The following is a 21,255-nucleotide window of genomic DNA, read 5'->3' as shown; positions in this document are numbered from 1 at the left end:
TCACAGGGCTCCCATCATCCTCGGGAGAGGCCTGCCTTCCCAGCTCAGCTGCTGACGAGCTCCACACGCCCTCCAGCCCTCCTCACCTCCAGGACGGAGGGCTTCTGACCCTCCCACCCTGCAAGGGCACGGGGGTGGACACAACCCAGCCCAGTACTTGCCAGCGGGGAGACAGAGCCAGCCATGTGCTGCCTCAGGCCCGGCGGGTCTTCCCAAAGAGCAGGGTTCCTTGTGTTCTGCCGCAGCCCGGTCTGAATTTGCCTACCTCCATGCCTCTGCCATTCCCTTCAGCATAACGTAGTGGGCAAAGCCTGAGCCGGCCATCTAGCACATGTTAGGCATTTAATAATCATAGCGCTTTCTCATTGCATCACGTGCCTAAAGGGGGCCACAAGTTAGCAAGAACCATTCAGTGTGATGTGTGTTGCAGAGTCATGGGCAGAGGATACGGCGGAAGAACACAGCCGGGCTTGGAGCCAGCAACCTGAGGCGGCTTCCTGTAGGAAACTGCCTGAGTTGGAGCAGGGCTAAGAAAAGGTTCTTTTCCAGGCAGAGGGCTCATCATATAGGAAAGGGTCATGAAAGATCCCTGGGCATTCTGGGACCTAAAAGAAATCCAAAATTGTTCAACTGCAGGTTTTGAAGAGACCTGAGGGAGAGGAGGGGTGGGAGTGCCGAGGATGAGACTGGAGAGGTAAGCGAGTACAGGACCACGAGAGCCCTGCATCCCCCTGAGACAGCTGGCCTTAATGGGCTGCGGAAAGACTTAAAACTCGCGAACAGTGTAATGAGAGCCTCAGCTTAGAATCTGAGACCGGTGGGTGAAAACCATGAGGGGTTTTGCAGTATTCCAGCAAGGAGTGCTGAGGGCTGGGTGAGAGCAGCTCCAGGAAACTAATGCAGGGGCTTCTTGAGTTTGTGGTGCTTATGGAGCATGCTAGGGTGGCTAGTTAGTGGGCAGTGGCACATGAGGTCTGGAAGCCAGCGCCTGAGTAGAGGCTGGAGTGAAGGCGTGTGGGTGTCATCTGCATAGAAGGGGAGAGTGTGCTGACTGGGAAGACGTGAGGGCCGGGCTCAGGATTCAGAACGAGAGCGTTGAAGGGAGAAACTGGGGAGGAAGAGGAGAAGCCCGGGAGAGGCAGAATCCCGAGGCGGAGGACATCAGGAGGGCGATGTGAGAGCCAAGGGCAGAGTCCCGGCTGCAGACCACCCGCCAATAGGAGATGCTCTGTGTCCACGCGCTCCGGCGAGGGGAAGGTCACCGGCATGGGGAGGGTGTTTCGCCGTCCAGCAGGGGGATGTGCTGCACCCCTTCAGACCTCCCCCAGCCTCCCAAGGCTGGGCCCGGGCCCCTGTTTAAGATGCTCCTCAGAAGACTGGTGAGGGCACAGCTCGTCACTGTCGACCAGGGAAGTCCTGCCTGACCAGCAGTCGGGCCTCGTGGCGGGCAGGCAGAAATAATTCTACTCCGCTCTGCGCAAACGCTCAGATCAAGGAAACCAACTGGCCAATCAGCAGTGTTCTCGCCGTGGGAGGTGGCCTCTGACGTCTGCGTCCCGCGTAGTGGAGCCCACGTGGGGGCCGCACGCGCTCCGGAGCGCCGCCCGCTCCGCACGGTCTCCGGCCCAGCGGCGGTGGAAACCGGACCCCGCAGGCTCTGGCACATCGGTCTTGAGTCAGGGGATAGATCTAGAAGCTGGGCCACTTAAGCCGGATCCACTGTGGCCTGCGTCCTGGGGTCTGGGAGTGCCCTCAGGCTGCCGCGACGACGGCCGGGGTCCGAGGCAAGCGAGGAGGCGACACACGGCGCTCCCCCGCCACGGCCCGCCTTCTCCCGCCGGCCCTGATCCTCGCCAAGTCCCCAGCCCCGGCCACCAGCGCCTCAGGACCAGCCTTTCGAAGTCACCGGAACATTCCGAGGTAAGCGCCTAGGTTTACAGCCCCTGCTTCCTCCGCGTGCGGCGCCCCAGAACGGCCTGCGGACGCTGCTCAGCGGGCCCGGCCCGGTGCACTGCCTGGCGTCCCCCGCCAGGGCCCCGGGAGAGCCCCGCGCCGCTGGCTCGGCCCAGCGAGCGTTCACTTCCGCGCCGGAAGCCCCGCGACGGCAGGAGACTGGGCCGCCCTTCGCGTCTCTCCCCGCGGGTCTCCTCCCAGCCCGCGAAGGCCTCCCCTTACTCGGGCTGCTCGCCTCCTGCCCCTCCTGGCTTCGGGACCTGCAGCCCCGCCACTGCCTTACCGCGTGGGCGCCATCCTGCCCTCCTTCCCTGGCTGCTCGCTCCGCTGTGAATCTCAGCTTCTCGTCCCTTCTTCCCTCTGGGTTGTTTTGTTATTTTCCTACCTTTTCGTTGGGATATTTACCTTTATTTCTGTTTGATTTTGAAGGACACATTCAAGTTATCCATTTTCTCGCGGGAGTATTCCTTCAGCCCTGACGGCTGCATGGTGAGGATTCTTTTCCTCCCTCCGCCGCGGATGCTCTGGGGCGATGGGAGCTCTCTTTTCGGTTGAAAGTGGTTTCATTTTGACCCCCCTGTTCTTCTCTTTGCTAGTGATCTTTCGTTTTCTTGCATTACTGTCGGGGACTATGGCTTATGTAAATTTCTATATCGGAGCATTTTTCTTCTATTAGTTCTTCTTCTCTACTCCATTATTTCCTTCTGGAAAACCTGTTGTGCGATCTCCCCAACAGATACTCTGTGATCTTCCTTTTTATCTTCCTTGTTATTCGTCGTTTTCACCTCTTTATATTTTCTTCTGAGGGCTCAGAGAATTTCTCGAGGTATTAGTTTGGCTTTCTGTAACATCCAGTACACTGTTCACTGCTTCTGTGGAGCTAAGAAACAATGAGTAATGTTTTACTTCTACAAACAGTATAAACATTTCAGATGGTTCTCTTTTCATAGATGAAATTTCCTCCCTAGTATCTTTTTTTTTTTTTTTTTTCCTGAGGTACGCGGGCCTCTCACTGTTGTGGCCTCTCCCGTTGCGGAGCACAGGCTCCGGACGCGCAGGCTCAGCGGCCATGGGTCACGGGCCTAGCCGCTCCGCGGCATGTGGGATCTTCCCGCACCGGGGCACGATCCCACGTCCCCTGCCTGCATCGGCAGGCGGACTCTCAACCACTGCGCCACCAGGGAAAAGCCCTCCCTAGTGTCTTTGAGAATATAAAGTTTTCTTTTTTCTGGGAGAAGATCAGTTTCACAGGAAAATGCTTGTTCACATAAGCCCCCTTATTGCAGGTTTCTGAATCTTTTTATAAGTTCAACTATTTTTCTCCATAATTTATTGGATTTGAGGTGGATTTTGTTAGAAACTGTATTAAAAGATTTCAGTCTCACACAAAGGAGTAAAGAGGAAACTTTTATGTTTTCTGTAATTGAATTTTGTTTCACTGGAGGCTCCGTGAGCCATAAAGGAGAGGGTTGAAGCCATGTTGGAAAGAACACAGCCATAAAAGTCTGCTGTGCTCCGAAGTGCGGCACTCAGGGTGCTTCTGGAGGCCGTTCGCGGACATTGGCCTTTTGCCAGTAAATTCAGGGCTTGTCCTGCCACCCTACACTAGGGTGGGGGGTAGGGGGTACAGCCATAGAGGTGGCTGGGCAGTGTGGTAATGTGTGTCTGGGTGCCTGGGTGTGTCTGCACGTGTGTCTGTGTGTATTGGCCGGAGTGCTGCAACCTTTCTCTTAACTGCTGCCGCTACCTCCATGAGAGGCCCTTATAGAAATATCCCCATTTTACTAATCATAGTGTCCCTTGCAGATTGGCCCTGGGGATGGATGCCAACTCGGGGCTCTCCACCAACGTTTCCTAGAGCCTTTCCATCGGCCCCCGTGCCCAGCCGTGGCCAGTTCCTGGGAAACTAGTGGTTCCACTCCAACAGCCTCAGGTAGAAAATTATGTCCCGGCTCTTATTTTTCCCTTTTGGAATTTGTGGGAGCTAACTTCTGTGACCTGACATGGCCAGGTTTTTATTAAGAAATAATAATATTTCTGTTTCTCAGTAATTACAGATTTACAGGAAGTTGCACAAACAGTACAGAGAGGTCCCCTGTACCCTTCACCAGTTTCCCCAGTGGTTACATCTTAGATAACCATATTCAGTATCAAAACCAGGAACTTGACATTGGTACAATGTGTGTGTATATGCCATACTTTTGAATATTCAAAGGTAACAAAAATATCCGTTTCACCCCGGGGTGCCTCCCCCTTAGTCAGTCCCCAGCGCCCTGAGTCACTGCGGGCGCTGGGCCTCTGAACCCTCCCCGGGCTCGAGGTTGCCTCCTGTGTCACTAGGTGGTGAGCCTGAAAGCCGGCCCGGCTTTCTGTCCTCACGGCTCTTTACCTTCGCTTCACCACACATGCTCACACTCCAGGGCCAGGCTTGGTGTTTGGAGCCCCCAGCCAGCGCAGGGCACCAGCCCTCACTCCTCCCTCACAGTGGCCCCCCAACGGTCCTCCCTCACAAATGACCTCGGTCCATTAGAGGTGTTTAGTAATAGGAAACCTAAGCGGTCCTGGCTTTCCTCCAGCTCTCCCAGGCCTCTCCTGAGCCCCCGGGGCCCCACTTTCTCATCCTCCCCTCAGTGAACGCCGGATACTGAGTGTGCCCACGGCCGCCCAGCACCACACTGGCACCTGTCTCCAGACCTGAGTCCCAGGGGCGGGAGCTGAGAGTCATTCCACACAAGGCCTGGTCCCTGGGGATCAAAGGTAAGCTCTCAGAGGAAACAGGAAGGTCCTCCAAGGAAATCCTGCAAAAGGAGTATAGTTAAGAGAGTGGGACGACCCCAGTTCGTAGCTGTATGTTTTCTCATGAGCTTATTGTTTGTTTATTGAGTTTACTGTTACAGAGGGAAAAAAGCAACATTTCCTCTTTCTTAAAAGGTGTCCTGTGGCCATTGGTAAGCTGGGGTTTCCCTGGCTTTCCGCAGAACAAAGAGCCCTCCTTCCAGTGCCTGGAAGTAAGGAGGATCTGTCTTCTCGAGAAGGACCAATCTCTGGGCCCAGCCCGAGGATGTGGTGGCCACTATGGCCAGGCCCTGCTCAGAGACGGGAGGGCACAAATGCAGACGTGTCACCAGGGGAGGACATCGTGGAGGGCGTTGATGATGCAACGAGGTTTCTTTTGAGAGGGATGGTCTGAGTGACCACAGGTAATGAACAGCTCCAAGCCTTCCCAAGGAGACCCCTCTGAATAGCACTCACTGCTACGTGGAGAGTCTCATCAGCATTCCCTGACTCGTGAGTCTGCAGTAACCCAAAGGAACCAGAAATGTTAATAATACCAGTAGCAGGAAAACCTCAGTAATGAACCTGGAACTGGAAAGTCTGCCCCAGCACTGGAGAGGGTAGAGATGGGACACCTAACCCTTGGGTACTCTTGCCACCGTTCCGTGCTTCCCCCACCAGGCCATCGATGCTTCCAGCAACCCTGGGAGGGAGCTATGGGCCCAGCCAGGGCCCTTGGTTGCCAGTGGCAGAAACCGACATGGGCTAATTCAAGCAGAGATGCGATTCATTAGAAGGCTATCAAGTGGCTCACAGAATCAACAGAAAGAAAACCAGGCTCAGCGAAAGGGCAGAGACCACAGGAGGGTGACAGCTGAGAACACACCAGCCATGCCCCTGGACGAGTGCCCACTCAGACCTTCCTGCCGGAATCGTGCCCAGGCAGTGGAGGGACACTGGCAAGGGGACGGGCTGTGCTGTGGCAGAGTGGACTGTGAAAGCTGTGTGCCCCTCCGTGTGGCCCTCTGCCCACGGGGCTCTCATGGTTCGGCGGATGGGGAGGGACACACTGTGCTCCAGGTGAAGTGTGGCCAGAAGGAGTTCTTTCTCTGCCGACGAGTCAGGCAGCTCCTCGGGTTAACAAGGCTTCTGCGGGCGCGGGTGCTTCACTGGGAGGGCGGCGTGGGTGGTAGTGGGGGCTCTCGGGCGCTCCCGGATGGGGCTCAGGACTCGAGGTGGGTGCAGAGTGCGTGGATGACAGAACAAATGGGGCCCCCTAATAAGGGGGAGAAAGCAAGTTATTTGGGGAAGACTCAGAGAATCCTAGAGAGTAGAATTCTGACGGCGGGTGAAGACGTGGTCCAGAGGACTCGTGGGGACAGACAGGTGTCGGAGTGTCGTGCGTATGAGGGTGTTCTTGACAAAGTGAAGCAAGCAGGCAGTCGTTAGAGCGCGGCGACGGGCCCGTCACTTGCGTTCCCTGACAGCTTTGACGGCTTCTAATCATCCTGCCCCTGCAGTTACCCCTCGGGAGCAAGCTGGTCCTCCAGCCGAGCCTTCCCAGCCCGCAGACTAAGTGAGGAAATGAGAGCCACGATGTTCAACGTGCCTCTAAGACTCATCAGAGCAACTAGAAGTTTCCAGAATCGCCTGGAGGAGAGAAGGCCAGCCAGGTGAGGACGGGGACGGAGGTGCCGAGGGTGCAGTGTGTGGTGGCTGTGAGGGACGAGGAAGCAAGGGCAGCGATCCCGGCCGCAAGGGTGGGGGAGGCGGGGAAAGGCCCTCCCACGGGCGTCCCGGGAGGGGCCCGCTGCTCAGCAGCCACCCGGGGGCTTGGCTATTCAAGTTAAAGGCCAGAGCAGCGTCCCATCGGGGCCTGCAGCTGGCTGAGTCTGGGGAGGCCTTGGGATTTCCAGGCCCCATCACAGCGTTCGCAAGGCCTCTCACCCCCGCCGCCCAAGGGGAGCAGCCCTTTTGGGGGGTGGGGGCCTCCGTGGGAGCTGGGCTGGGTGGGTGAGGGGGCGGGTGGCCCTGGCCTTCAGCCCTTGTGCCGTCGAAGGGTTAGGACTCGTGCACTTCCTCCCACTGCAGAACAGGGACCGATAAAATCTCACGTATGAAATCAAAGCAAACAGGAACCTGTTTTTAAAAGACGCGAAAAAGAGAGAGAGCTCAGAGGAGAGGCCAGAGCCCTGCGCACTGGGACATATGGCACTTGTCAATCAAATGCAGAGCGACCTTCAGAGAGCCGGCAGAAGGCAGCCCCGTGCCGGCCGCCCTGTGTGCGCCGCCGGCGCCTCTGTCCCGCAGGCCCCGCAGACGCTCCCATCCGGGGACGAATTAGCCTTCCAGAGGGCAGTCAAGGGCCCTCTGCTGGAACTTGGTTAGCAACTGAGCCCTTAGGTGGCTTCACGTGGACGCCGCTAGACGTGGCCAAAAGCCGGGGAGGCGGGGCTCCCCTCGGGGGCGGGCAGGCTGCCTCTTCCTCCCAGGCGGCTTTCCTCCCCTTCCCGCTGCCCTTTCTCTCTGACAGCACCCCTCAGGCTTCGCCACGTAGTCCAGGTGTGCGTTTGTGTCAGTGACCGCATCCGGAAGGGGGGCCAGGGCGGGGACAGTCCCCTCACTGTGAACTTCAGGGCCTGGTGGCGCCTGGCAGGGAGCGCGTGCAGCTCCAGCGGGCGGTGGCCCAGGTTTTGTCCCCGCGGGACTAACCGGGAGGAGTTCCTTTGAGGAACATGCTTCTCATAGGGCAGACGGGTTTCTCGCTGCCTGTTTTTAACGTGGTTTACATTTAGGAAGAATTTGGTCCCTGAATGTTCCTTCTCTAACTCTTCTCGGTGTGGTCTTCCTCCACCTGCCGGGGGTCTGCACCACTTGGAGTCATGTGGAAGCGCCAACCCCTGCCGCTTCTTTACCTCAAACGCGCCTGGTCTGCACCTGTCCTCGGACCGGTGCCACCTGCCCTACCGCTCGGAGAGAGGTGGCCCCGGTTGGCCTGGGGCTGTGTAACGCCATCGCAGGGCTCCCGGGTCCTCTGTGCTGCCGCCTTTGCCCCATGTCCCCATCCAGTGCCCCGTGAGCCCATCCTCCGCCCTTGCTCCCGGCTCAGGGCTCCTGCCCGGTTTTTCCACCTAGACTCGTGGGGAGGCCCTGGGAACTGGGAGCTGGCCCTTCGGTGTCAGGAAGGGAGGGCGAGTCTTACCCAGCAGGGGGAGGAGGAAACCAAGTGGAAAGTACTTCCCACCCGGTTCTCCCTCGTCTGAATCTGGGGCAGGGAATTGGGATGTTGGAAAAGTGAAACTCTAGATAGTCCCAGGAACAAGAAGGTGTGGAAACAAGGCAGAGGCACCAGGTACCAGAAACCACCCGAATGAACGAAAATCCATTTAGGGTCTATTCATTACTTGAACCAGGTACAAACAGGCCTGCAGGCTGCCCTTGACCTTGAACACCGTTGTCTTATTCTGCAGTGTCTGCCGACAGGCTGAACTCCTGGGTGCAGGACCCAGAGCCACTGCGTGGGTGCTGGGCACGGTGGGGCTCCGGGCGTGAAGGACAGCCTTGACTGAGCCCCTGACCCCGCAGCTACTGGTAATGGGGTGCAGCAGCGTTAGCACATAACCTCACAAATACTGCTTTCCGTCACTCCCTGCAGCCTCCCTTCCATAATCCAGTCTTCCTTCCGTGCCCTTTTCTTAAAATAAGAGGTTAAAGAATGTGTCCATTGTAGAAATTTTGAAAAGTATGGGAGCATAGAGATAAAAATTTCAAATAAAAATTACCTCTAATTCTGGCACTCAGAAATATCTACTTGAATAAAGTGTTGAATTTTATAAGCAAATTTTAAAATTTATTATATCATGAGCCTTTTCATGTCAGTAATTTTTCTAAAATTTGAATCTTAGTGGCTGCCTAGGGCTCCATTTATTTCACCAGTCCCCTGTTGTTGGACATTTATGTCTTTTTCCAAATTTTCACCACCATAAAAAATGCTGCAATGAACATCCTAGAAGATAAATCTTTTTGACTATCTCTAATTAATTAAGATAAATTCCTAGAATAAATTCCTGTAAAAACAATGTATCAAGTGGGATAATGCTATTTAAAGCTATTTGGACACATCACCAAGGTACACTCCCGGGAAATCACATCTTTGAAAATCCCAATGGACATGTACAAAGGGTCCAGTTCCTTGAACCTAGCCAGCACTATCTTTTTTCCCCCAAAATTTGATAGACAAAAAAGACCTTTTATTGTTTTGTTTTCATTTCTTTGTCAACAAGATTGAATATTTTAAAATATGTTCTTAACTCACTTATATTTTGTCTTTTGGAAAATTTCTGTTTGTATTCTTTGTCAATTTCTCCACAAGATTATTAATCTTTTATAATATTGTTTCTGACTTCAGTCTCCTTATCTGCAAAAAGAATCACTTGGACCAAATGACCTCTTGACCCCAAGGTCATTTCAAAGAGCTCAAATCTTCCTCTTTGCTGTCACCCTCCCCTCATCAGCAGCCTGCCCAGGTCTCTAAACCTATTAGCATAGCTCCAGGAAAACTTGAATTTCAAATGTCTGCCTGGGTTGAGTTTCACAGTTGAATAATCAAGTCAGGTGGGCTAATCAGACCCACAGGTGTGAGTGGGAGCCAGTCCCTGCCTGAGGAAAGGACCAGGCTGAGGTCTCTGCCTTTCACACCAGCTGGGTGTGGGCAGTTCTAACTTGTGCAGAAATGCCTAATGGGGGCCAACCTCCCCCACTTACTGGTTGAGGAAATGATGATATATCCATGCAAGGGACTTAGATGTAAATTTTGTGACATGGAAGAATTTATTTTTAAATAAGAAAAGTAGATTGCAGAAGAATGAAAGCCCTTCCATACGTGCTCACGTGCACACACAGAGAACGGGATCGGGAAGCATGTTCTGCGGGGTGTTAACAATTTCCATCACTAGGAGGTGGGGCTACCAGCTTTGTTTTCTTTTCTTTTGCGGTACGCGGGCCTCTCACTGCCGTGGCCTCTCCCGTCGCGGAGCACAGGCTCCGGACGCGCAGGCCCAGCGGCCATGGCCCACGGACCCAGCCGCTCCGCGGCACGCGGGATCCCCCGGACCGGGGCACGAACCCGCGTCCCCTGCATCGGCAGGTGGACTCCCAACCACTGCGCCACCAGGGACGCCCCGGGGCTACCAGTTTTTACTTGGTTCTTTGAATTTGTACTTTGCGACACAAATGTGGATATCGCTCAGGGAGCAAGGCCACTCCTCTCTCTCTCTTTTCCTTTCACACGTTGCCTAAAGTGGACACTGAGGCAGCTGCCCACTGAAGTCACGTCCCCAGGGCCAGTGTGTCATCAGCTTCAGGCGGCTCTGGGTGGAACCTCATTACACTGTCTGCCAGGTCCTGTCAGGCCTTGTCGGGCCCGGAAAGCTGGCACGCAGAGGCCCCACTCCCATACGTGGGCTGGGCTTTCTTCAGGAAGAATGTTCTCCCACTGGCCTTTTGTGGCTCTCTGGGCCTGGAGCCACTGCCCCCTGAAGTAGGGGGTCCCCGGGGGCATGGGAGCAGAATTGAGTGCCCTGCTCTTCAGCCCGCACTCCCGGGCCAGCAGGAAAACATGGTCCGGGAATTTACCACTGACCTGCCTGGCATACTCTCCCCACCCCCTCGCACACGCGTGTGCACATGTATGCTTCTCTAGGCAGACTCAGGCAACCTCTCGGGCCTGGGGTCTCTCGCTGGCTCTCGCAGGCTGGTTTCCCAAGGACCTAAAACAGCTGTTTTGTTGTGACAGGTGAAGTCAAAGCTGCAGCTGGGTCGAGGAGGGAGCGCTGCTGGTGAAAGAGAAAAATCTAGGCAGTCCTGCAATGCTGTCCATCCTTCTGCATGCCCAGAAGTGGAGTGGACTGGCAGACATCCATTAGCTTTAGGCTGCCTTCAGCGGAAGACGTGGGGATCGAGCACCTTTGTACGTATGCGAGTCAGGGCTGACAAGTGCAAGTCTGCTCAGGGCTGGCCGCTGCTGGCTGGTGGCCACTGCCCTGCGGCCTCGGTTCCCAGACAAGCCTCCTTAATGCAGGACCTGGGGTGGGATGCCTCAGCTCAGGTTCAGGGTCACAGCAGACAAAATGCCCCTTCCAGACACCAAGAGGCAGCTCCCCAAATTCAGAGTGTGGGAAGAGAGCTGCAGGCCAGGGCTGGGGGAGCAGGGAGAGCTCGGGCCTCCAGGGAAGAGAGTGACGGGTAATTTTACAAACATATCACTGTCAAGGTTCAGAACTGTTAACACCTGGGATTCTTGTGATGGCTCAGAGAAAGCCCCCCCCCTTTTTTTAAGCCCTTTTAAATAATTATTTAAATTTAAGAAAACCCAGTTTTCCAGTTCCACGTGGATAAATTGCAAGGGGCGGGTGTTGGAGTCAGAAAGACCTTGAGCAAATTAAACTTTCAGTGTTTAAACACACCTCCAGTGTGCTTGTTTGTGAATGGGAACTCTCATATGGGTCTCAGATTAAATGGGGTGATGTTTGTGGGTCCTTTGCTCAGTGCCTGGAATGGCAAGAGCTCAGTAAACAGTCACTCTCTCCTTCTGTTGCCTGGGAATCAGAACCGGGAAAAACCCAGGGGGGCCGAGTGTCAAGGTCAGGTGGACAGGGCGGGACTGTGCACCTGCCAGGGCAGCCCTGGGCGGTGACAGAGAGTGGAGATCAGCTCCTGGTCTAGCGGGAGTGTGTTCGATGAGAGATAGGGCAGTTAGTCAAATAATGGTAATCATGACAAAATTAGAGACTAACAGGCAAAGTGGTCTGGGAGTCCAAGGAAGGAGAGTCAGTCATTTATTATTTATGCATGTATGATGTATGCATTACATATTACATACATATATGCCTGGAATACGATAGGTGATAGGCAGACAGACAGATGAAAGATGTCTGTTGTGAACCAGGAGCTGTGTTCGTAGTGTGAACAAAGCAACTTAGATACTCTGCCCTCAGGGCCGCTCAGCAAAGTGGGGGAGACAATGAACAGGGAGGTAAGTGAAAAAACAATTACACATGGGAGCCCATACTGTAAAGGGAAGATACTGAGGTGACACAACAGAGGATAAACAGGAGCTTCCCATGTCGGTGTATCAGAGAGGGCTTCTCTGAGGAGGTGACATAGTCAAGCCCAGAGGGCACCGTGGGACAAGTGGGGAGCAGCCCCAAGCGTGTGGAAAGCAGTTCACCAGTCAGAGACCACAGGGCAAGAGCTGGCCAGGGGCCTGAGAAGAGCGTCATCCCCCTCAGGAACCTGCAAGCCTTGGGGGGTCCAGACAAAAGTCTTAGGGCAAAGGGGTCAGAGGTCTGCACCAGGGAATGCTCACTCGTTCGCTGTTTTTATCTGTAGCTGCTTTTTCATCCAGGGCCACTGCAAGAGCAGTTACATGGTACCGCGTTTGCCCCACGTCACCACCAGGAGGGTGCTGCCGCCATGCCCTTCAGAGCTGGAGCCCCCCAGGCGGCTGGGCCAGGAGATGCCACCGTCCGGAAGATGTCGCTCAGACGCCACCTGACAAGGATCTCCTCCTTGTCCTCCTTCCCTTAACTCCGCCTACCCTTCGGCTTCACAGCTGCTGACCTCCTGGTACGCAACCCCCTCCTTCCCCCATGCGCCTCTGCTTTGGGTACGTGGCCAGTTATCTGCAGCCCTCGAGTCTTCGTTAGGGAACTTTACACATATTCAACTCTCTGGCTCTCGTTGAAAATCCGTCCCTACAACCCTTTTTTCCTGCCTCCCTGGGCCTACTGCCCATTTGTCTGGTCTCCACGGCGAAGGGCACCTCTAATGGATGCGCAGTTCCTATGAGGTCAGACCCGGGCCTCTTGTCACCTCCCTGCCTGCACACACCCCCTATCTCACTGGCAGCCGCCTCTTCCCCCAAATCACCCACATACATTGATGGTCTAGTTTCATCTTCTAAAATTCCTTTCCCTCCTATTCTCTTGTTTTCTGCCCAGTTTTAAGATGGCTTACTAGAACCTTTCCTGATCTGCTCTGGACCCTGGTCTCTTGACAGTGGGCATTGGGGATTAAGGATGGCCAGGGGTGTGGCTGCACTGTGCAGGGGATGCGGGTGTGATGGAGGGCGAGGCTGCTCTCTGCACCATCAGGAAGGGCATGGGCTGCGGGGGCGGCTTAGCCGGCTTGGAATCTCCAAGCAGCCACTTGTTAGGTGTGTTCAGTAAACAATTCCGAAGCACCTACTGTGATCCAGGTCCTGGGAGTACATTCTTGGATCATATAGTCTCTGTCTTCTTGTAGCCTTTGGGCTGGTGGGAATAGGGTCACCACATTTAGCAATAAATATACAAAATGGCCAGTTAAATTTGAGTTTCAGACAAATGATGAATTTCTCGTTAGTGTAAAATTCAATATTTGTTGCTTATCTGAAATTGAAATTTAACTGGACATCCCGTATTTTATCTGACAACCCTGAGTGAGATGGAAAGAAAACAAATAAGTAAATACAGAAATAATGTAATTCCAGGATTCTGGTGGATAACTGGGAAGAAAAAGCCAGTGCTCTGTGAGAGCATCCCAAGGGGCCAACTGGATGGTGAGAGATGGGCTCCAGGAGTTTGGCAGCCTGGGAAGGAGCCTCTATTTGCAAAGCCCAGGGGTGAGCATTCCAAGGCAGATGGAATAGCAAATGCAAAGGCCCTGAGGTGGGAAAGAGTTTGACATGATCCTCTGTCAACAGGCCAGTGTGACTGGATGGAGGGGCTGGTAGGCAGGTGTGTACGACTTGATGACATGATCGACCGGGCCACACTGAGTAAGGTACTCGACAAATTATGAGTTGTTAATAATTACGACTTTTAAAGTCAGTCACATATGAATTCCAAACATCGTGTGGAATACTCTTTCAGTCACCTAACTGCCAGACTTAACTTTCTGTAAAGAGGCCATTTTAGTGCATATGTGCTGAATGCCATCCAGCCGGGCATAATATCTTTGCCTTACCTTTAAAAGTTCTCTTAGAAAGTTAAGCTGCAGAATATTTTCTGAAACCCCTTTTTCCATCATAAGACATTAGAAAGTCAACCAGGACACTCCCCCCCCGCCCCGCCACCAGTGACACTAGGGAAGTTGTAAATCACAGGTGTCAGTCAGCAGAGACACGGGGCTTCTGCTGGCCCCTTTGTACTCCCCTGACAGCCCACATCTGGTGTGTGACTTGGGGCTTGTCACTTGACCTCTCCGAGAACTGCTCATCTGTGAAACAGGAATAAGGATAACACCTTGACGCAGAGGGTCATCGTGAGGGTCCAGGAAATAATGTCAGTCAGTTTGTAAGGCATTGAAGGCCACAAGAGAAGCGTGGCCTGACTGCTGTTTGTACCATAGTCGTCCCAGTTATCACCTCCCTCACCTAAAAGAGAAGGAAAGGCAGTCGGAGTTAAATCACATGCCCAAGGATTCCAGGCAGTCCAGAAAAGTCATGTTCCTGCTTCATTTTTCTGTGCAGGTTACTTTCAGCCTGCCGAGGCGGGGAGAGATGATTGAACAAACTGCTTGTGAGCACTGAGGTAAGATGTAGTGCAGGGACGCGTGTCTAGAATGTAGCTTAACCTCTGAAGGTTCAGTGTCAGTGGACAGTGCTGACCCTCCTCGCATGCAACCATGATTGAAGGCCACAGCAGAAGCCTTCTCCTTTAGCTGCTAAGCCAGGTTTATGTCACGAAATCCCACCAACAGTAGGGACTGGAGGTCTCTGTCTCAGGCAGAACCTGCTCTCGGTGGGACGCGGTGGTCAGGGGCCCCGGGGCTGGCCTCAGATCTTAACTCCATGACCCATTGGCCCTGTGAGGCTCGGTTTTCTCCTCTACCACTTGGGGCTGGGGCGGTGCCGTCTACGTCACAGGGAGGTGGCGTGGGTTCAGCGCGATGGCATGTGGCTAACATGCTTGGCACAGCGCCTGGAACCTGGAAACATTCAGCAAAAGCCAAGGGCAAAGCCAGCGCCACCTTCAAGGTCGCCCAGGTTGTTGGGGGAGGCGCCATGCACAATATCACCATTGCTGAGCGTGAGTGTGTGCTCGTGTGTGCAGATGGCCTGGGCCACAATCGGGGCAGGTCCCAGAGGTCCGCAGATCCTTTCCTGCCCCGTTGCTGACGCCTGGAAGGCAGCGCCAGCTGCCCGTCCCCTCTGTTTGGGCTCTGACCCTGCACTGAGCTCTGTCTTCAGCCCTGTGAGTCTCGGTGTGAGCATCACATCAGGTGCCTGAATATGGGCTGGGCCTCCGGAGGGGGTGAGGGCCGGGGGCACTGCTGGCTTCTGGTTGCCGCGAGGTGCGGCCACTTCCCAGGGAGCTGAGCCACACGGGAGGAGAGCAAAACCTTTTATTTTTACTGCACCTCAAAAGAAAACTTCACATTTGAAATTAACAGCACGTCCGCTGCCAGCACTTGTGGTTACTACCTATAACATAAATCTCTTCTAGAGATGTGTGAGAACAGCACACACAATGAAATATCAACATGAAACTTGATTTAAAGTAGCTTTTCATTAATATAACAAATGAAGTGTACCAAAATTTGAAAGTATATCCCTTTGGGCTTAATTAAAACACTGAACAGAATACATGTATATGTATGTTTTAAACGAAGACATTCAGCGGCCAGAATCCGCTACAAAAATTAATTCATATCGAAAAGTGCACTGTGCTTGCGTGGTCGTTACTAACATAGCCCATCCTCTTCCCTGAGATGTCTCCGATTTAACACCTGCGTGAGGTGTCGGGGGAGTTTTGCTTTAAAAATATCACCCCCTACACAGCGGCGCGCCTCACGGGGCTGCCTTTTGGTCAGAGAGTTTTCTGTGCGCCTTGGAAGGCTTCCGAGAACTGGATGTCCTCTGACTGAGGAGAATGCCCTTGGCCTACGGTCCGTGGCCTCTGCCTGGGAGGGCGGGGCTGGAGCTGGGAAGCAGCGGGCTCCCTCTAAACGGAGAGGAGCGCCGACTGGAGGGGCCTGGACCGCCCATGGTGGCGTCCAGGTATAGGAACCTGGGGGCGGCTAGGGGATGGTGGGGAGACGGGGGTGAGGAGAGTGGCCGTGTGGCTGAGCACTGTGGTCCCACCCCTGGATTGAGGGCGGGGAGTAGATGCGGCATTTGCCGTGACCCTCACCTCCACCCTTTGAGGTCAGTGAACTCAGGGGTGCCCTGGAAACCCAGCAGGGGCCCCAAAGAGTCTGTACTCCGAGGCCGGGGTAAGAAAGGGGGGGTGGGGAGGGCAGTGACTCCCTGGTGACGATTTTGTTCAGGGGCAAAAGATGCCTCAGAGGCCAGGCTGCCTGACCGACCGAGAGACCTCTCATCCATCCACGTGTCCCCTCAGCCATCTGAGACCAGGTCTTGCTACCAGGCCATGGAGCCGGACTTCTTAACACGACCCTCTGGAACAGGATGGGCCTCTATACTTGCAGGGAAATACCTCCCGGCCCAGTGAGGCCTCGAGGGGCGACAGAGCCCGAGTGGCGAGTGAAGTGTGTGTGTGTGTGTGTGTGGACACACGTGCTGTGTGTAGTGTGAGGATGCAGCCTTGGAAAGATGGACTCTGCAAACAGGGACCATGTCTGTGCTGGCCAGCTGGTGACCTAGAGCTGCCATGGGGGCCAAGTGGTTAACCCCTCTGTTCCTTACCTGTACGTGGAGACACCAGTAGTACTCTCCCCACAGGATCCGTGTGAGGATTGAATTCAGTACTTCACGTGAAGCGTTGTTCCTCAGAGCAGTAAGCGTTTCATGATGGTTCATTATTCTTATTGTTCTGTAAGTCACGGGCTCCTATTTCAGTCCCTGGGGACCGTTAGGAAGTGAAGGCCACTAATAACTGAGATTTGTATAGCGCTTTATAACTTACACGTGACTTTCACAGACCTTATCTCCTCTAAACGTGTGATGATGTAGGCAAGGTGCTGGGTTGTTATTCCTCCCTTCTCGGAGGAAACAGGCTCAAAGGGTCTGGACTTGCCCTGCATCACACAGCCTCTAAAGGGTGGGACGCAAGTTCTGGTCTGAGTTTCAGCCTTTGAACCATTTGGCCCTCCACCCTGGGGCTGGAAGAGGAGCTCCCATGGGGAACCTCAGAAAGCTCTACAGAACTTGCAGAACTTCACAGGCTGGGGAAGAAGAAAGTGAGCCAGGTGGGGCGGCCACTGATGGCAGAGTGAGCCCAGCCAGGACCGTCCCCTCCAAACACTTGGACCAGGTCAAGAACAGGCTCTACTTCCATGCGGTGGTGACTGCATCTCCCTGGTGATGGGAGGACCCAAGGCCCCAGGTCAAACCTCTCCCTTTCTGGGTGATTTATCAGAAGGCTGGTGGCTGCTACCAAAATCTCTGTATTTAACTGGAAGCGTATTAACAGGCACGTGGTAAAGAGTTCTGGGCCATGGGAATCCTTAGATCTCAAGTTGTCATACGTGGCCTTTTGTGTTGGAAGTTGCTGTCATTTCCCACAAACACAAGCCTAGGGGAAAGTACAGTGCCGACCAGACCTTTTTCCCAGGCTGGCTCTAGGAAGAGGCCTTGCCGTGCGTAGTGGGCAGTGTTTATGTACCGGGTGGGGCTGTTGCTGGTCGTGACGCTAACACAAATGGTCTCCACAAACAGGCGAGCGAGCTCTCCTCTCTGCCGGCGATCATCCGGCCTTTGGTTCAGCAACAGTGAGTAACACCCTGTTGCTCCATGAGCACAATCTCCAAGGAATCAAGGTTCAGAGATGGGGGTCACATGGGGCTGGTGGTGGAGGGGTTGGGAAACCTGCCCGTTTGAGGAGATGTTGAGGAGAGGTCAAGGTGGAAAAGGTTGGTTGGGCCTCTTCTGTTGTGAGAGGCAGCGGCCTGATCCCAGCCTTCAAAGGCTAAGGGGACACGGGCATGTGTCGCACGAGAGGAGCTAGAGTTTGTTCTGGTGTGTGCACAGGAAGTCCTCCTCAGCCCTGGGGAGGGCACTTCAGAAGCTCTTTGCTCCTCAAGAAATGGTGGAGACAGGAAATGGAACTGGACGCCAAGGGCTCTTGGGCAGACTTAAGAACCGAGAAGAGAGGAGGTTTTTGAAGGGCAGGGGACTAAAAGGGATGTGCTGGCTTCCAAACCACTGAGACAAAGGTCAGGTGGCCTGGTGAGCCGCCCAGCAGGGAACTCCAGACCGCTGGCCGGCTCCCAGCCTGGGGTGCGCTTGCTGCCCCTTGCCTTCACATCTGCTGTTCCCTTGTCCGGAACACCCTTCCTCTCACTCCTGGCCTTTGAGACTCAGCCTGCATTGAACATCATGTGGACTTGAGTGATACTTCAAGGAGAGAATTGGCAGGGTTTGGATCAGACTGGATTTGTGTTGAAAAGAGCAAGGGAGGGGAAGGTGTCAACCTGGGTCACATGTATTTGACGCTGGAGTAGTTGGGGGTTGAGGCTATTGGAAGTAGTGGGGAAACTGGAGGGGGGTTGGTCTGTGAAGGCAGAGAGGCTCTCCTTCCTTTCGGATAGGAGAAGTTCCCCTGTGAGTGAGACAGTCATGGAAGACCACCTGGAGCCCCCCAGAGAGGGCTCTGTGAGGACTCAGGCCTGGGTGTGGTGACCTGGAAGTAACTCAGGTTGCTGGTGGCAGGCCTGGGACGGAGGGGGAAACACACAGGATGGGGAAATCAGGTTGAGGGTGGGTGTGGGACGCAAAAGCAGGCCAGGTGGGCAGGGATCAGGCCCCTCTCGCCTGGCAATTTTAACCTGGTCACATCAACCTTGGCTTTCTTCTCTGCTCTGGAAGGGAACCCAAAGGCCCAGCATTTAAAATCTTAGGCAGCCGCTCAAATAGAACAATTAAAAAGAAAAAAGCATTCCTGGGCACTTGGAATTTGCTAGCTGATGGTTTGGGGTGGAGTCCAGGAGCAGAGCTGGGATGCACAGAACCAAGCCAGACAGGCAGCTTCGGGGAGGGTGCTGCGCTGCCCCCGCCTTCGGTTACCAGAAGCAAATAGGATTCTGCCGAGAACTGAGGCCAAAGACGGTTATGTGTCCCTGGGCTGCTGCCCCCCTCTGCCTTCGGCCCAGTCCACACTGCGGGCCGCACGGCGTCCTCAGATCGTCTCTAACCTGGAGTCCTGGCTTCCCTGGGGTGGGGGTGGGGGTTACAGGCCGGTCCTGAGCAGGACAGAAAGTGGGAGAGAAGTAAAACGCCCCTGTTTAGAGGTACAATAAGCACTGGGAAGCGAAGGGGGCTTCCCAGGGCCAGAGAGGAGGGGGAGGCGGAAGGCGGAGCGTCAGGAGCGCGGAGGCCCTTGGGAGGCACTGGTGCCTCCTCCCACTGTGGCGGAATGGGGGTGAGGGTGGGGCGCCTCGGCGGCGTGCGGGGTCCAGAGGGGAGAGGGCAGGGGGCCGGGATGCGGGCGGGGGTCCCTGAGGGGGCTGGGCACATCCTCGGAGCGCATTTACCCTGCCCCTGCGGTCGGCGGGGTTGGGACGACAGATGCACGTCGCGGCCCCATCCCAGTGCCCCCTTGCAGGCCTGGGGCCGGTCCATTGCCGCAGGGCGGCAGCGGCCCGCGGTCCAGGACGCGCCTCCGAGTCGCCTGCGGGCAAGGCGGCGGCGCAGGGAGAAACACACCACGGGCCCACGGGCTCGGCCCCGCGAGGTCGCCTCCCCTGGGGCCCACCCACGACTCAAGACGGCTGCCCCCAAACTGAAGCGTGGGATGGTTCCACCGCCCTAAATCACGCAAACTTAGCGGTGCAGGGCCTGCTTTCCCGCAGCCGCGCCTCCGGAGCGCGGGGCGGACCGCGGGCACCTCCCGCCAAGGTCAACAACGGGTGTCCCCGCGCCCGCCCTTCCTCCTCCCGAGCGGTCAGCTCTGTAGGGACCTGGTCGGGGCGGCAGCGGAAGGCGGGCACGGAGCCTGGTGGGAGCCCAGGCACCACCTGTGCCGGAGTCAGGGCTGGGGGGGCGGGGGGGGGCGCCGCTGCCCACGCGCAGATTCCAGGCCGCCCGGGCCAACCTTTCGGCGCCTCAGGGCGAGCGACCCAGGAAACCGCGTTATAGACCAGCCTTGGGCGTGAAATTCGGCGGCCGCTGTTCCGCACACTCGTGCACTCTCCCGGGCGCTTTGGTGGCGTTAGAAAAGGCGCCCCCTGCGAGGCGCGCCCCCCGCCCCCCCGGGGTGGCCTGCGTCCGCGCATGCGGGGTTCGTCGAGCCCTGGGCGCCGCCTCCGCGCGCTGCCGGCGGAGTAAAGACGACGGGGTCCCGAGGGGGCGCTTGGCAGGCCGGTGCGGAGGGGCGCGCAAAGGTGTGAGCGGTCCTTGTCGGGGGCGTGCGGTCCTAGTTGGAAGTGGATGTTAAAGATGAGAGATTCGGTTTTGTAAAGTGAAATGTCACGGATTTAGAGTTTCGAACCCACTCCTAGCCTTTGGTACTTGACTGTCTCTATCCTTGGCAGTGTGTGAGTCCCATATTTCAAAGAAAGAACTTTAAAGTTTCATAAAGCTCCAAAGATTTCAAATAGCTTTATTGAAAGCACTTTGATGGTTTAAATGCAAACACATGAATTACGTATCTCTTAAATTACACAGGGTTTTAAATCTAAGGGAACATGTCTCTGGCAAGATGGATTGGGGTTTTGTCTTGTGTGGGTATTTCTTTTTTTTTAAGCGTATGTAACGTGTATTCAGGTTGTTGGTGGGAAGAGAAGAGAAAGGAGGCATCAGGTGAAGGAAGCTGAGACTTCCTGCCTTCCTGCCACCTGGCCCCCCAGTGGCTCTCAGAGCAGAGAAGTGACACACCCACTGGGCCCTTCGTGTTCCTCCTAGGCAAGGGCAGTGACGTGGCCATATAAGGCTCCTGAAGGGCCACAGGTGAGCTCCTCCAGTGAAAGTCTTGATCTCATCATGCCTTCTCCACCCAGATCAGTGGTGAATGAATGATACAAAGAACACATGTAGCTATCACATCTCCACTCTTGCTACACCTGCAGCTTGCCCACGACCTAAACTGATTCATCTTTTCAATTTCCCCAGGTCAGACCTTCAGGATACCAGCATCAACCAGATGCTCTAACCTGGGAAGAGAGACAGTTTGATATGGGGCGAGTCAGGCCACATGGGCTTGACTTGCTGCTCTGACACTTATTATTTGGGTGACCTCTTTAATCTTCAGTGCCCTCATCTGGAAAAATGGGGTCATAGTGGTCCCTGAGTCACTGGGTTGTTGTGAGGATTAATCTAGATATATGAAAAGCCCTTAGCAAAGGCCTGGCCCACAGGCACCTTTAAGAACAAATGGTGGGAAATCCTTGGCGGTCCAGTGGTTAGGACTTGGCACTTTCACTGCCAAGGGTGCGGGTTTGCTCCCAGGTCGGGGAACTACAACCCCACAAGCCACACAGCACGGCCAAAACAAAAAGAATAAATGGTGATAGTGGTGATGGTGCCGCTGGTGATGGTACTGATGGAACGTATGGGGATAATGATGGTACTGATAGTGGTGATGGCAG

Source organism: Phocoena phocoena, chromosome 12, assembly GCF_963924675.1.
Source record: "Phocoena phocoena chromosome 12, mPhoPho1.1, whole genome shotgun sequence".
NCBI classification, from domain to species: Eukaryota; Metazoa; Chordata; class Mammalia; order Artiodactyla; family Phocoenidae; genus Phocoena; species Phocoena phocoena.
The sequence above is the reverse complement of the archived record's forward strand: the minus strand, read 5'-3'. Positions refer to the sequence as shown.